This window comes from Dasypus novemcinctus, chromosome 15 (genome assembly GCF_030445035.2).
Source record: "Dasypus novemcinctus isolate mDasNov1 chromosome 15, mDasNov1.1.hap2, whole genome shotgun sequence".
Taxonomy (NCBI): domain Eukaryota; kingdom Metazoa; phylum Chordata; class Mammalia; order Cingulata; family Dasypodidae; genus Dasypus; species Dasypus novemcinctus.
The window spans coordinates 109,341,623-109,354,498 of NC_080687.1; positions in this window are offsets into that span (position 1 = coordinate 109,341,623).

Below are 12,876 nucleotides of genomic sequence, written 5' to 3' on the forward strand. Positions count from 1 at the left end.
ATTCAGTTAAGAGGCCTTTGATTAGATTACCTGTTAAGATTCATTTGAGGGCTTTTTGATTTGGCCACATCAGTAAGGTGTGACTCAGGTTGAGTCTCTGCCTCCTTGATGGGTCTGATATAAACGGGCACTGACACAGACAGACACACAAGAAGACACACACATGTCCTGCCATGTGACAGAAAGAAGAAGGCTCAAACAGCTACAGCCCCAGGGAGAGAGGAACCATTTTACCTAATACATTACTGCTGACCTTGGGAAGAGAGATGAAACTGATACAGGAAACCCTGAGAGACAAGCTCTACACAGCCTCCAGGTGAAAGAAAGAAGAAGCAGAGCAGCTGAGCCTGAGAGAGAGAGCCCAGAGGGAAAGGCTCTTTACAAATAAAGTTTATTATATTAAAACAAGAAGAAACTGAGTGAGCACAAAGAAAAATTTAAAATCTCAGACAGAAAAACAACAGAGCTTATGGGAATGAGACACAATAAGTGAGATTAATAATACAGCAGAGGCACACAAAACAGCAGGCTTGAAATCATGGAAGAAGAGTCAGCAATGTAGAGGAATGAACAATTGAAAATCAAGAGAGAGAAGGACAAAGAGAGAAAACAATGCGAAAAAATTGATCAGGGGCTCAGAGAATTGAATGGTAACGTGAAGTCAACATACGTGTTAGGGGAGTTCTAGAAGGAGACAAGAATAGAAAAAGGGCAGAAAGATTATTTGAGGAAATAATAGCTGAAAATTTCCTAAGTCTTATGTAAGACATGAATATACATGCCCAGGAGGCATAGCATACTCCGATTAGCATAGACCCAAATAGACCTACCCCAAGAACATAATATGCAGAATACCAAATGCCAAAGATAAAGAAAAAATTCTGAAAGCAGCAAGGGAAAAGCAAAACATCACATACAAAGGCTGTCCAATAAGACTTAGTGTGAATTTCTCTTCAGAGACCATGGAGGAAAGAAGGCAGTGATATGATATAATGAAGGTACTAAAAGAGAAAAACTGCCAGCCAAGAATTCTTTATCCAGCAAAACAGTTTTTCATATATGATGGTGAGCTTAAAATATTCACAGATTAACAGAAACTAAGAAAGTTCATAAACAAGTATCCAGCCCTGCAGGAAACACTAAAGGGAGTTCTGCAACCAATAAAGAGAAGACAGAGAGGATTGGAGGAGAGAGTAGAAGTGAAGATTATCAGAAAGGGTAACCAAAAAGTTTAAAAGATAGACAAAAATAAGATATGACATATGAAAGCCAAAGGATAAAATGGATGAAGTAAGTAATGCCTTTACAATAATAACACTGAATGTTAATGGATTAAACTTCCCAATCAAAAGGCACAGGCTGATGAAATGGATAAGAAAACATGAGCCATTCATATGCTGTCTACAGGAGACTCACCTTAGACCTGAGGATGCAAACAGACTGCGCGTGACATGTTGGAAAAAGGTATTTCACCCAAACAGTAACCAAAAAAGAGGAGTAGTAGCTATACTGGTGTCAGACAAAACAGGCTTTAAATGCAAGAAAGTGATAAGAGATACAGAAAGCCATTCTATAGCAATAAAAGGAACACTCCACCAGGAAGGAGTAACAGTCATAAATATCTGTTCCTTTAACCAGGGTGCCCCAAGATACATTAGGCAAACTCTGGTAAAACTGAAAGGAGAAACAGACGTCTCTACAATAATCATTGGAGACTTCAACACGCCACTCACACCAAGAGATAACACAATCAGAAGATCAACAAGGAAACAGAGAATTTGAACAATATGATAAATAAGCTGGACCTGACAGACATACAGAACATTGTAAGTGTAATTAATAGCACTGAATTATGAGTGTGAATGTGGTTTAGAGAGAGCAATATAGGTCATAGATATGTTATTCAAAGAAAAATTAAAAGAAAAAATGGAACCTAGCCTATATATTTTAAAACACATTTTATTTTTAGTAGGTACCAGGGATTGAACAAAGAACTTCATACATGGGAAGCAGGTGCTCAACAACTTGAGCTATATCTGCTCCCCATTTTAAAACATTTTTTAGTCTCATAATATAAAGTCTTATAAATGGATTTTTCAAATTGTAAGAACATACATTTTAAATCTTCTCCTGTGTATAGAAAACTTGCACTACAGAAACACTGTACCTATATACACATTTAAAAATTGGCCCATGTGGGAATGGCTGATTCCTCACTGCTTGATGCTATTATCACTAGCAATATTGAAAAACATATATTTAGATTCATTTGACAATATATAGTTATGCCATATTAAACTGACTTAATTTTATTACTAAAAAGGCATGGAAAACTTCATTGGTTTCTTGGAAATTTTTTCTTACTTTTTAAATTTTTTAATTTTGAAATAATTATAGACTTACAAGATGTTGCAAAAATGCTTTTGTGCACTCCTCACCCTCACTTCTCCCAAGGTAACAACTTACATAACTATAGTACATTATCAAAACCAAGAAATTCATATTATCCAATGCATTTAACTACACTACAAACTTTGTTCGGACTTTAGCAATTTTTGCATACACTCATTTAATATATTTATATGTTTAGTTCTATGACCCTTAAGACAGGTATAGATTTATATTAACACCATCACATTTGACTTGTTAGCCATTTTAGCTCTATCTTCATCATCATTGATTTGAGTTTTATGTGCTCTTTATTATTTAAATGGGCAATATATACATTTATATAAAATTTTAAAAGTTATAGGTTGTAGACTTTTTCATATCTTCCTAGATTTGTAAGGAGGCTCTCACTTCTTATTCCTTTCAAGCACAAAGTCCATAAGCCAAAAAATTATTAAGAAAACCTTTAAAGTTAGGGAGTTCTCAGAGAAAATTAGCAGTACATGGTATATGCCCTGTGTTGGATAAAGGGCAAGTTAAGTTGCAGCACCAATTAAGTTCAAGGTCTTAATTCTTGTTTTGAAAACAATAGAATACAATGGGGACAGCCCTTTTTTCATCTAATCATCAATTCAGCACCATCCACATCCAATATAAAAGATTCACTGAAAGGAGAACTTTCATCTTTGGTACCATCTTAGGAATTATTCTTGATTTGCAAGAGCTGCAAGGAAGCAGAAAAGCTCGTAGCTTCACCTTATAGGTGAATGTAAACGCTGGGACTCTTCAACTATTGAGGATAAGTAAGATAATACAGTGAGGCACAGGTATGATATATCTAAATCCCAGATTTCAGATAAATTAGTCATGCCCCTATAAGAATGGGAAAATCCATCCCTACTGGTAAGGCATTCTGTTGTCCTCATCAGCGTTAAACTAAGCAATGTGTTTCATGGGCAAGAACTCCAGATGAACCTAAGGTCTGCATTTGGACAATGATATGAAGTACCAGATAAGCCAGGCACAGAAATGTGACTGGCCTATGGCCATCATACTTTGAGAAGCTTCTGTTTTTGCAGCATGAACTAGAAACTTTACAACGTATTTTGGTTTTAGTCCTCTTTCCTGAATTAAACAGATTTTTCCCCATGGGCTTCTTTTATCCAGGCTACAAGGTTCCTTTCCCACCTAGCGATGATATTATCATCATAATGGACACCTTCCTCTTACAAGGTAGCAAACTCAGGATCCAGGGTTGATACCAGTGATTCCCTTCCCAGTCAGTATTAACCTCTCTCAATCTCTTTGGTAAAAAGAGCATAAAGGGAATAAATGACCAGTCAGCAAGACAGAGCACTTTAACGCAAGTGCTCTGTGTGGAGAGTTCTGTGAGTGAGGTAACTTTGAATTAGAGAGCATGGCTCCTGGTATTCACTATTGGTAAGTTCTTGGTGACTTACCCCAAACCCAACAAGAATCAATCATACTTCGATATACTAACAATGAAAAAATTGGAAATTGAAATTTTAATGGATTGTTTATAATAACTCCCAAAAAACCATGAAATACTTAGGTATAAAGCGGACCAAATAGTTCCAAGATCTGCATGCTGAAAATTTCAAAACATTAATGAAAGTAATCCAAGATCTAAATAAATGGAGAGACATATCATGTTCATGGATTGGAAGACTGTATTGTTGAGATATCAATTCTCCTTAAACCTTTTTACAAATTCAATGCAATTCCTAACAAAATCATAGGCTGTCCTATAGAAATTGACAAACTGATTCTAAAATGCATATATGAAACAATTTTGAAAAAGTAAGACAGTTTTTTTCATACTATCTGGTTTTCAGACTTGCTACTGGAAAAAGAATAGATCAAAGGAAGAGACAATTTTCAAAAATAAATAAATATATAAATATATTGTGGGTTTCATATTTAAACAAAAAAATTTATTTTGCACAAAGGTGCAAAAGCAATCCAATAGAGAAAGGAAATCAAAATCAATTAATGGTGCTGGGTTAAGTAGAGATCAATCTGTAAAATAAATGAACCCTGACTCATAACTTGTACCAAAACAAAATGAAATCAAATGGATTGTAGACCTATATGTAAATTTTTAAAGTATAACAATTCTAGAAGAAAACATGACTGTTGTGGGAAGCTGCCTTACCTATTCCCTATTTGTTGCACTTGTCCCCATACTGATGAACTTTGCCATACTGATGAAGAACAGCTGCTTTGGAGTTACTAATAAAGATGATGCAGAAACTAGGGTCGAGGCTCTCAGTTCCAGAAGCTGTGAGTGTCCCGGTCCCATCTTTATCGCCTCTCGTGTCTTTCTCTCTGTCCTTTATTTCTTTAGTTCTGTATTGCCCTCCCTTCAAGCCAACCTATCACTGAGCTGATTGCAGCAACTGGTGCCCAACATGGTGCATGAAGGGAAGAAGGCTCACAGCAATGGAAGAAATCTGTAACTTGGGATTGGGCAAAAATTTCCTAGAGATATAACACCAAAAGCACGATCCATGAAAAATTAAATGAACTGAACCATTAAAATTAATAATTCTTAAAATTAATAAACTCTTTAAAAGACAATGTTAAGAGAATGAAAAGATAAGTCACAGACTCAGAGAAAATATTTTCAACAATTGGCATCTGGAATTTATAAAGGACTTTCAAAACTCAATATATGGCTTATATGGCTAAGAGACTTCAAAGTGAGTTGGGAGGTCATTCCAGAGGTTACATTTATGCACGTCTCAGCAGGATCTCATTGACTGCCAAGGAAAATACTACCCCAAAGAGCAGGGCTCCCAGGGACTCTGGAGACATCTAGATACTATAGGCAGTGCTATGCTCCCCTGTGTGACAGAGTTTCACTCAGTTGTGGTTTCCCTACACATGGCTCTTCTGCCCTTCTATTTGAACCTATAATTAGTACTAGAGTTGATAGGTGTACATCTAAGACAATTAAATCTTTGGGTTGTCCCTGTGCCAGCTCTGCCCTGAATTTTAACGGAGTTGGAACACCTACTCTCCAGTTCATTGGTCTCACCCAGGACAACTAAAAAGGAGGTGGTGATGGACAACCACCACACCAAGGAACCAAGAGAGTCTACAGTTGTAAGCAAGAGAGTCCTATCCATCAGCCCTAAGGGATCATAGTCTCCTCTCAATTAGAGGTAGAGGCATCACCATTCCAGAATCTTCAGGATTGGGGGATGAACTACGGACTAAAGTAGACTAACTGGTGTTCTACTATAGACTTATTGTGATTCGAACAATGGAAGAAATTATATCGTTGATGTGGAGGCAGTGGCCACTGGAGGTTCTGAGGGCAGAGAGAAGGAAAAACAGGTGTCATATGGGTGCATTTTGGGGACTTGAGAATTGTCCTGAGTGACACTGCAATGACAGATAAAGGTCATTATATATCTTACCATAACCTACAGAATTGAGTGGGAGAGAATGTAAACGACAATGAAAACATTAATCCACACTTAGTGGCAATGCTCCAAAAAGTGTTCATCAATTGCAGTGAATGTAGACACTAACGAAGGATGTTGTTAATGTGGGAAAATGTTAGGTTTGGGGAGCAGGGCGTATGGGAATCCTCTATATTTTTTCATGGAACATATATGTAGCCTAAATATCTTTAAAATTAATAATAAGTACATAGTGGTAAATAAAGCATGTATTTTAATTGTTTTGGAAACTAAAAAAAAAGCTCAGTAAATAATAAAAAGAAAAAAATCACAAAATTTTGAAAAGACACTTTACTGAAGAAGAGATACAGGTGGCAAATAAGCACATGAAAAGATGCTCAATATGGAAATGCAAATTAGATACCATTATACACCTATGAGAATGGCAAACAATCAAACAAACAAACTAACAGCCCAACAATACCAAGCACTGGTAAGGATGTAAGGCAACTGGAAATATGAAACACTGCTGGCAGTGATGCAAACTGATAAAGTTAGTTTAGAAAATAAAATTTCTTATAAAGTACAGATATACTTATCATATGACTGGGGAAGCCCACTTCTAAGTATTTATCCAAATAAAATGAAACCTATGTTCACACAAAAACCTATACAGAAATATGTGTAACATCTTTGTTCATAATTGCCTAAAATCGGAAACAACCCAATTCCCTAATCTGTGCAATGGGTATATGAATATACCATGAAACATTTATATAATGGAATGCCATTTGGCAAGACAAATGATTGAGCTATTAAACATGCAACAATGTGGATGAATTTTAAATGCATTATGCTAAGTAAAAGAGGTCATACTCACAAGATTATATTACTGCATGATTTCATTTATGTAACAGTCTTGCAAAGGAAATACAGAAAAAAGATGAGTGGTTGACAGAATATGGAAGTTAGCTACAAAAGAGGGTGATGGAACTGCTTTATATTTTGATTATGGTGGTGGTTACATGACTGATGACATTTGCCAAAACTCACAGAGCTGTATATTTAAAAGGGTGGATTTTACTTTGTGCAAACTCACCTTAATTTTAAAAAAATGGGGAAAAATTATTTTCCAAAACTGAAAACTCCAAAAGAATGACTGGAAAATAAAGATGAAGAAAGCACCAAGAAAATAGAAACAAGGAAAAAAAGAAAGTGTCTTTTCAATAAAATGAGTAAAAAGGAGAGAAATGTTTAGAAAATTAGAGGTTTGGGGTCCAAGAATCCAATCTGCCAAAAAGAAAGAAGAAATGGAGGAGAAAATATTTTAAAAATATAGCCAATGACGTTGCTCAGAACTGAAGGCCTGAGTCTGAATTGAAAGGGCCCACCAAGGGCCATGAACAATGAATGGAAAGATACATAGTAAGATACTGTAACGGTAAGGCCACATTGGGAAAATAGGAATAGAACTACATTAGGAAACAGGAATTTCAAGTGCCTTCAGATAAATAAGTAACTTAGGGCTGTCTCCAAGGAGAGTGCCAATAAATAACTTAGGGCTGCCACCAAGGAGAGTGCCAATAAATAACTTAGGACTGTCCCCAAGGAAAGGGTCAATAAATAATATGGGGATGCTCACAAGAAGGGGCTTTTAAAAAAAGAAAACAATAGATACGCTATCTTCAGCTAACTGCAGTGTTCCACTTCTGTGCCTGCTTGCTTGCAAACGCACCCCTTCCTAAAAGGCTATAAAGCCACCCCTTCCCTGAGACTTGGGGCTGCTCTCTCCTCTGCGTAGGATGAGACAGTCACCACACAGCTAATAAAGCCATCAACTGGAACTTTATTCAAAGTCTGAGTCTGGTCAATATCACTGGTCTATAACAATACTTCAATTGCAAATTTCAAAATATCAGGGATGAAAAGAAAAATCTTCAAGTGTCAAGAGAAAAAAATGACACATATAAGAAGAATGAGGAAATCAGAATGGCACTGGACTTCTTAATCACTGGAAGCTAAAAACAGTGAAATATGCCTTCAAAATCCTAATAGAAAATTATAACCAATCTAGGATTCTCTACCATAACAGAGTATTTATCAATTGTGAGAGAGGATCAAAAATATTTTCAGACAAGGAAATCTCAAAAGATTTACCTCCCATGCACTCTTTCTCAGGAAGCTACTGGAAGATTTTTGCACCAGTATACTTGAGGGGAAATCAAAAGAAAAAGCAAAATACAAGTATAGGAAATGGGGTTTCAAAAGGGGAGAGCAGCAAAAGAAAGTCCCTGGATGACAGCTATACAGAAGGTCTGAAATACCACCAGTCCACAAAAGAATAGAAAGATGTAGGAGTCTAGAAGAGAAGTCTAAAGGGAAAACACGCAAATGATTAATGATTTTGTCAATGTCATAAGTAAACTTGAAAGATTACAGGCACATTAGAAAATCAAGTAATGAAAATAATGAGTTAATTATTGACTACAGAAAAAAATAACAAGATGTATAAGAAAGGAAACAGAATACATTCCTTGATTGAACAGTTAGCAAAATATTTACATAGAAGACTGTAGAAACTGAACACTGCATATCCAGAAATTATGATATGTCTATATTTAGAGGAGAGGGAAGAAAATAGAGGTAGTTGTGAAAGGCAAATCCTCATCTTCCATACTAAGAGATGAATATGTAATGAATAAAATAAATCCAAGAAATAGTGATAAAAAAGCATGTTGTTTTGAAATATGGAAGCAAAAAGAAGAAACAGTTAAGAGTTTAAAGTGGTGTCCTCTGGGAAGCAGGATTTGAAATAGAAGAAGTTGGCAGATAGGAGGCAGCTGGTTTTCCTTCTATGACATACTACTGTTTAACTTATTAATACATGTGTTAATCTGATTAAAATAATTTTGAAATAACCTAGAAGAAAAAATAAGTGTTTGACAGAGGTTATGTGTAAAAGTAATCATAAGACAGATCTAATTTAATAAATGATATCTATTATGTTTCCATTTCCAGCTGTTTAACAAAGCAAGTTATTCTGAAATATCCTCCTACCACAACACAACAAGCAAGCATTAATTTGATTAAAAACTTTTTAATAACCAAGAAAAAAGCAAGTATATGACAGAGGTGTTGGGATAAATTAGAGAAAATATATAATTTTTGTTATTAAGATATAATTCACATACCAAACTATTCACTCCTTACATGTAGAATTTAATCATTTTTAATATAGTCACAATGTTGTACAACCATCTCCGCTATCTAATTCCAGAACATTTTCAACATCCCAAAAGGAAATCCCATAGCCCATCACAGTCTCTCCCAATTACCCCCTCTCCAGTCCCTGGTAACCATTATCTGTCTCTATGGATTTGCCTAGAACTATTCAGGACATTTCTTGTAAATAGAATCCTACAATTTGTGGTCTCTTATACCTTATTTCTTTCACATAGCATAATGATTTGAAGGTTCATCCATGATGTAGCATGGATCAGTACTTTATTCCATTTCATGGCTGAATAATATTTCATTGTATAAATATACCACACTTTAGATACCCATTCATCAGTGTTGGAAACTGAGGCATGGTGGTCTTGCAAAGGGAGATGTGCTCTTTCCATGGCTATGCTTTTAAAATAGGAATGCAGCAATTAAGCCTTTGAGTCAACAGCATAGAGCTGTCCAGGGCAGGGAGAAATATGAGCAAACACACTTTATAGTTTGAAAGGAATACTAAATCTTTGTACTTTGAGATAAGTTCTTTAATTCATGAGTCTTGTTAATGTGTACTTACACTGCTTGTTACCTCGATAGCTGGAGTATATATAATGCCACATGTAGAAAATAAAGTTGTCTGAGGAGTCATTACTCGCAGACCCCCTGATCCCAGCTCTCTCTCTTTCTTTCTCTCTTTGTTTCACTCTCTCTTTCTTTCTTTCATTCCCAATATCCTTCGGGTCCAAATCTCCAACATCTCGTGCCCAACATGGGGCCTGAAGAAGTCAGAGAGTCTTCCAAATCAGTATCAGGAACCATGGAAAAGATCTCATCGAGGGTCAAGTGAGATGTCCAAAGCAGAGTGACTCGAGTCTTCAAGATTAAGTAAGTAACATTTCTGCAAAGTCATCAGGGTAATGGGTAATCAAATGGGACATGTGGAAGCATATTTGCAAGTGTTAAAAACTTTACTGAAAGCCAGTGGGGTGCCTGTAGAAAGTTGTGAGTTAATATAATTGTTTGCTTTAATACAAAAGTATTGTGGTTGGTTCAGCCTCAGGGGTGTAATGTTTTAAATTTGAAACAGTGGAGATGTGTAATGAAAAGTTTACGAAGAGCATATGAAAAAAGGGAATTCATTCCATTATCAGTATGGGCCTTATGCCACCAGGTAGTGGCAGCTTTAAATCCTTTACAGTCTGAAGAAGGAGAGAAAGATGAAATTACTATATTTCCTAAGCCCATAAGTAAATTTGAAATGAAAGAAAGTAAATTGGAACAAGAACAAAAGCTTGAGGTGCTCACTATAGTCTTAGAATAGTAATCCAAAAATGTGTTAACAGTCTGTCTAAACTGCTAAATAAGAGCTTAACTACATTTATGCTGCTCAAGTTATCTTAACTGACTGCTGATAACTAATAAAAATGTTTCCAAGCACAAACTTGCATGTTACAGACAACATGGATTCCAGAAGAAATTTTTAAAAGTAAAATCTAAGATGCGATATAACAAAAGACTTAAAAGCAGCTACACCAAAAAACTAAGAATTATGAGTCAATTGTAAACTGTATGTTTCTATTAATGTATAGTAATTGTTTTGTGTTTGTCTGTTTGTTCAATGTCCGTGTATATTATGATACATCCAGATGGTGATATAAATTAATAAGTAAATTTCTAAAAGAGCTCTATTCAAATGGCCAAAAATTAAATAAGCGCTTATATTACTACATAAGTTTAAATGTTAATAAGATCTCTACAATGATAAAAATTGTAAGTCTTGCTTAACAAAATTACTATAAATCTTTTCATAAAAAGTTGTTCCTGCCTAGATTGAAATGAATAGTTTATTTCTCTTCACGGGATAAAATGAAAGATGTAAAACATAAATGATTAAAGAAGGTTAAAAGTTTGTGAGAATGCAGATGCAAATTCAATATGTTTTTTTCAAAAAAGTGTGTTTTGTCCTAAAATAGGATGGCTAATTTTCATAAATTCTTGGAACGTAAATGCATGTGGCAAGTTGTAGAAAGTATTGTGGTAAGTTTAAGTAGGTAAATGTGTTCTGTGAAGGTAAAATTTGTCTTAAAATAATATAATTATAGTCTATATGGTTATAAATAATTACAAGAAGTTTAATGAAGCATTGTTTAAATTAAAGTGTTTAAATGGCTAATTCCAAAAAGTCATTATTAAACAAACCTGAATTAATAATAACAACAATAATAAAAGGTTATTTTATAACAGGAAAACTTGGCAGCAGACAGCCTCCCCTGACAACTTGCTTCTAGGAGACTGTTTCTGATATTGCATGCTACTAAGTATTTGAAGTAAAGTTCATTATTTTAACAAGCTAGTTTAGTGTTGATGGTATTATATGTTGTAAGAAGTTTGCCTGATAACTTAGTATGTGGGCTATATGGAATGTGTTTTTATTATTAAGGAAACAGGAGATGATTTTGTCCTAAGATAAAATGATTGACTATTGGGAAAGAGTAGAGTGTGCAACAAAACCTAGGTGAATACTGAAAGTGTAGAAGGTTCATGGAAAAGAAATTTTTATGATTAAAGTTAAATAAAATTTGATGGGTCTATCTATAAAATTTTAAAAGGTTTAGTATCAAGTAGTATACTAATGCAAAGTTACAATTTTGTTCTTTCTCAAAGTCTCTCAAGTCATTCATCTGTTTTGGTAAAAGTTTTTATCCTGAATAATCAGGATAAAGAAAGTCTGTTTTATCAAAATAGCTTCTGTGCTTTAACCTCATCATTTCCTCAGTGTTCCAAGAAGGAAAGGTCTTATCTCTTTTAAAAGAACATAATATTCAAACCTGCTTTCTCAAAATCAAATCCTGAAAAGTATTCCAAACTAATTTTTTATTCCAAACTAATTCCAAACTTTTTTCCAACTTTTATTCCAAACTTTTATTCCAAACTAATTACAAGAGATCTATTCTTTTACGTTGAAAGAAAAATCAAAGTAATAGTTAAGTTCATTTAATATGTTATAAGTCAAATGGAAGGTGTTTAAAAGTGTTATAAAATTAACAGTTTTTTTCTTTAACTTCCGTTAAAGTTGTATGAGTAAAAGGTTCCTATGAATACTTAAGAGTGTATAAATTTACCAATATCTCAGCATAATATTAAACAGAAGTACAATGTGGTTAATTATGGTTTTAATTATTATAAAAAGATATATGTCACAGAAGCAACCTCTTATCATAGATTAAAATAACAACACTGCAGTATGCACCAATCCCAAACACTGCCAGTTTGTTGTAAGAAGTTAATGTCCAGCTGTGTTGCTAACACATTGTTTTAAAACTTGCTAAGACTTTCTTTAGTGTCTTCTTAGACAGGTCAAGCCAGCTGCATTCCTCTATCTGTGGAAAACCCAACAATGGTCTTTTGCAGTACTTTTCAGGGCTATGTGCATAGCCCAACCATCTCTCCTGGTATGGGGATAATAATCTGGCTGCGTAGAAAAAATCAGTAGCTGAAACCCTACTGATGACGTTAACCAGTAATCCTTTTTTTCAGAAATAAAAGAAACATCAGAGACAATAGTATCTTAAAAGCCTAAACTAGGCAAACAATTGGAACAAGCTGCAAAGTCCCTGCTGCTCTACCAAATTTTTAAATGTTTAGTTGGGTAAGATAAAACTATAATTTCTGCTGTAATTAATAAAGTACAATATTTTCTCATGTTAATAGAATCTGTAATATTGTTAAAATATTAAAAATCTTTCATCCCTCATTTAGCTCAAATATTAAAACCATTGTTTGTATTAATTGAGGAAAGTCCTTCACAGAAGTAGGAAAACCTCCAGCAAGCTGC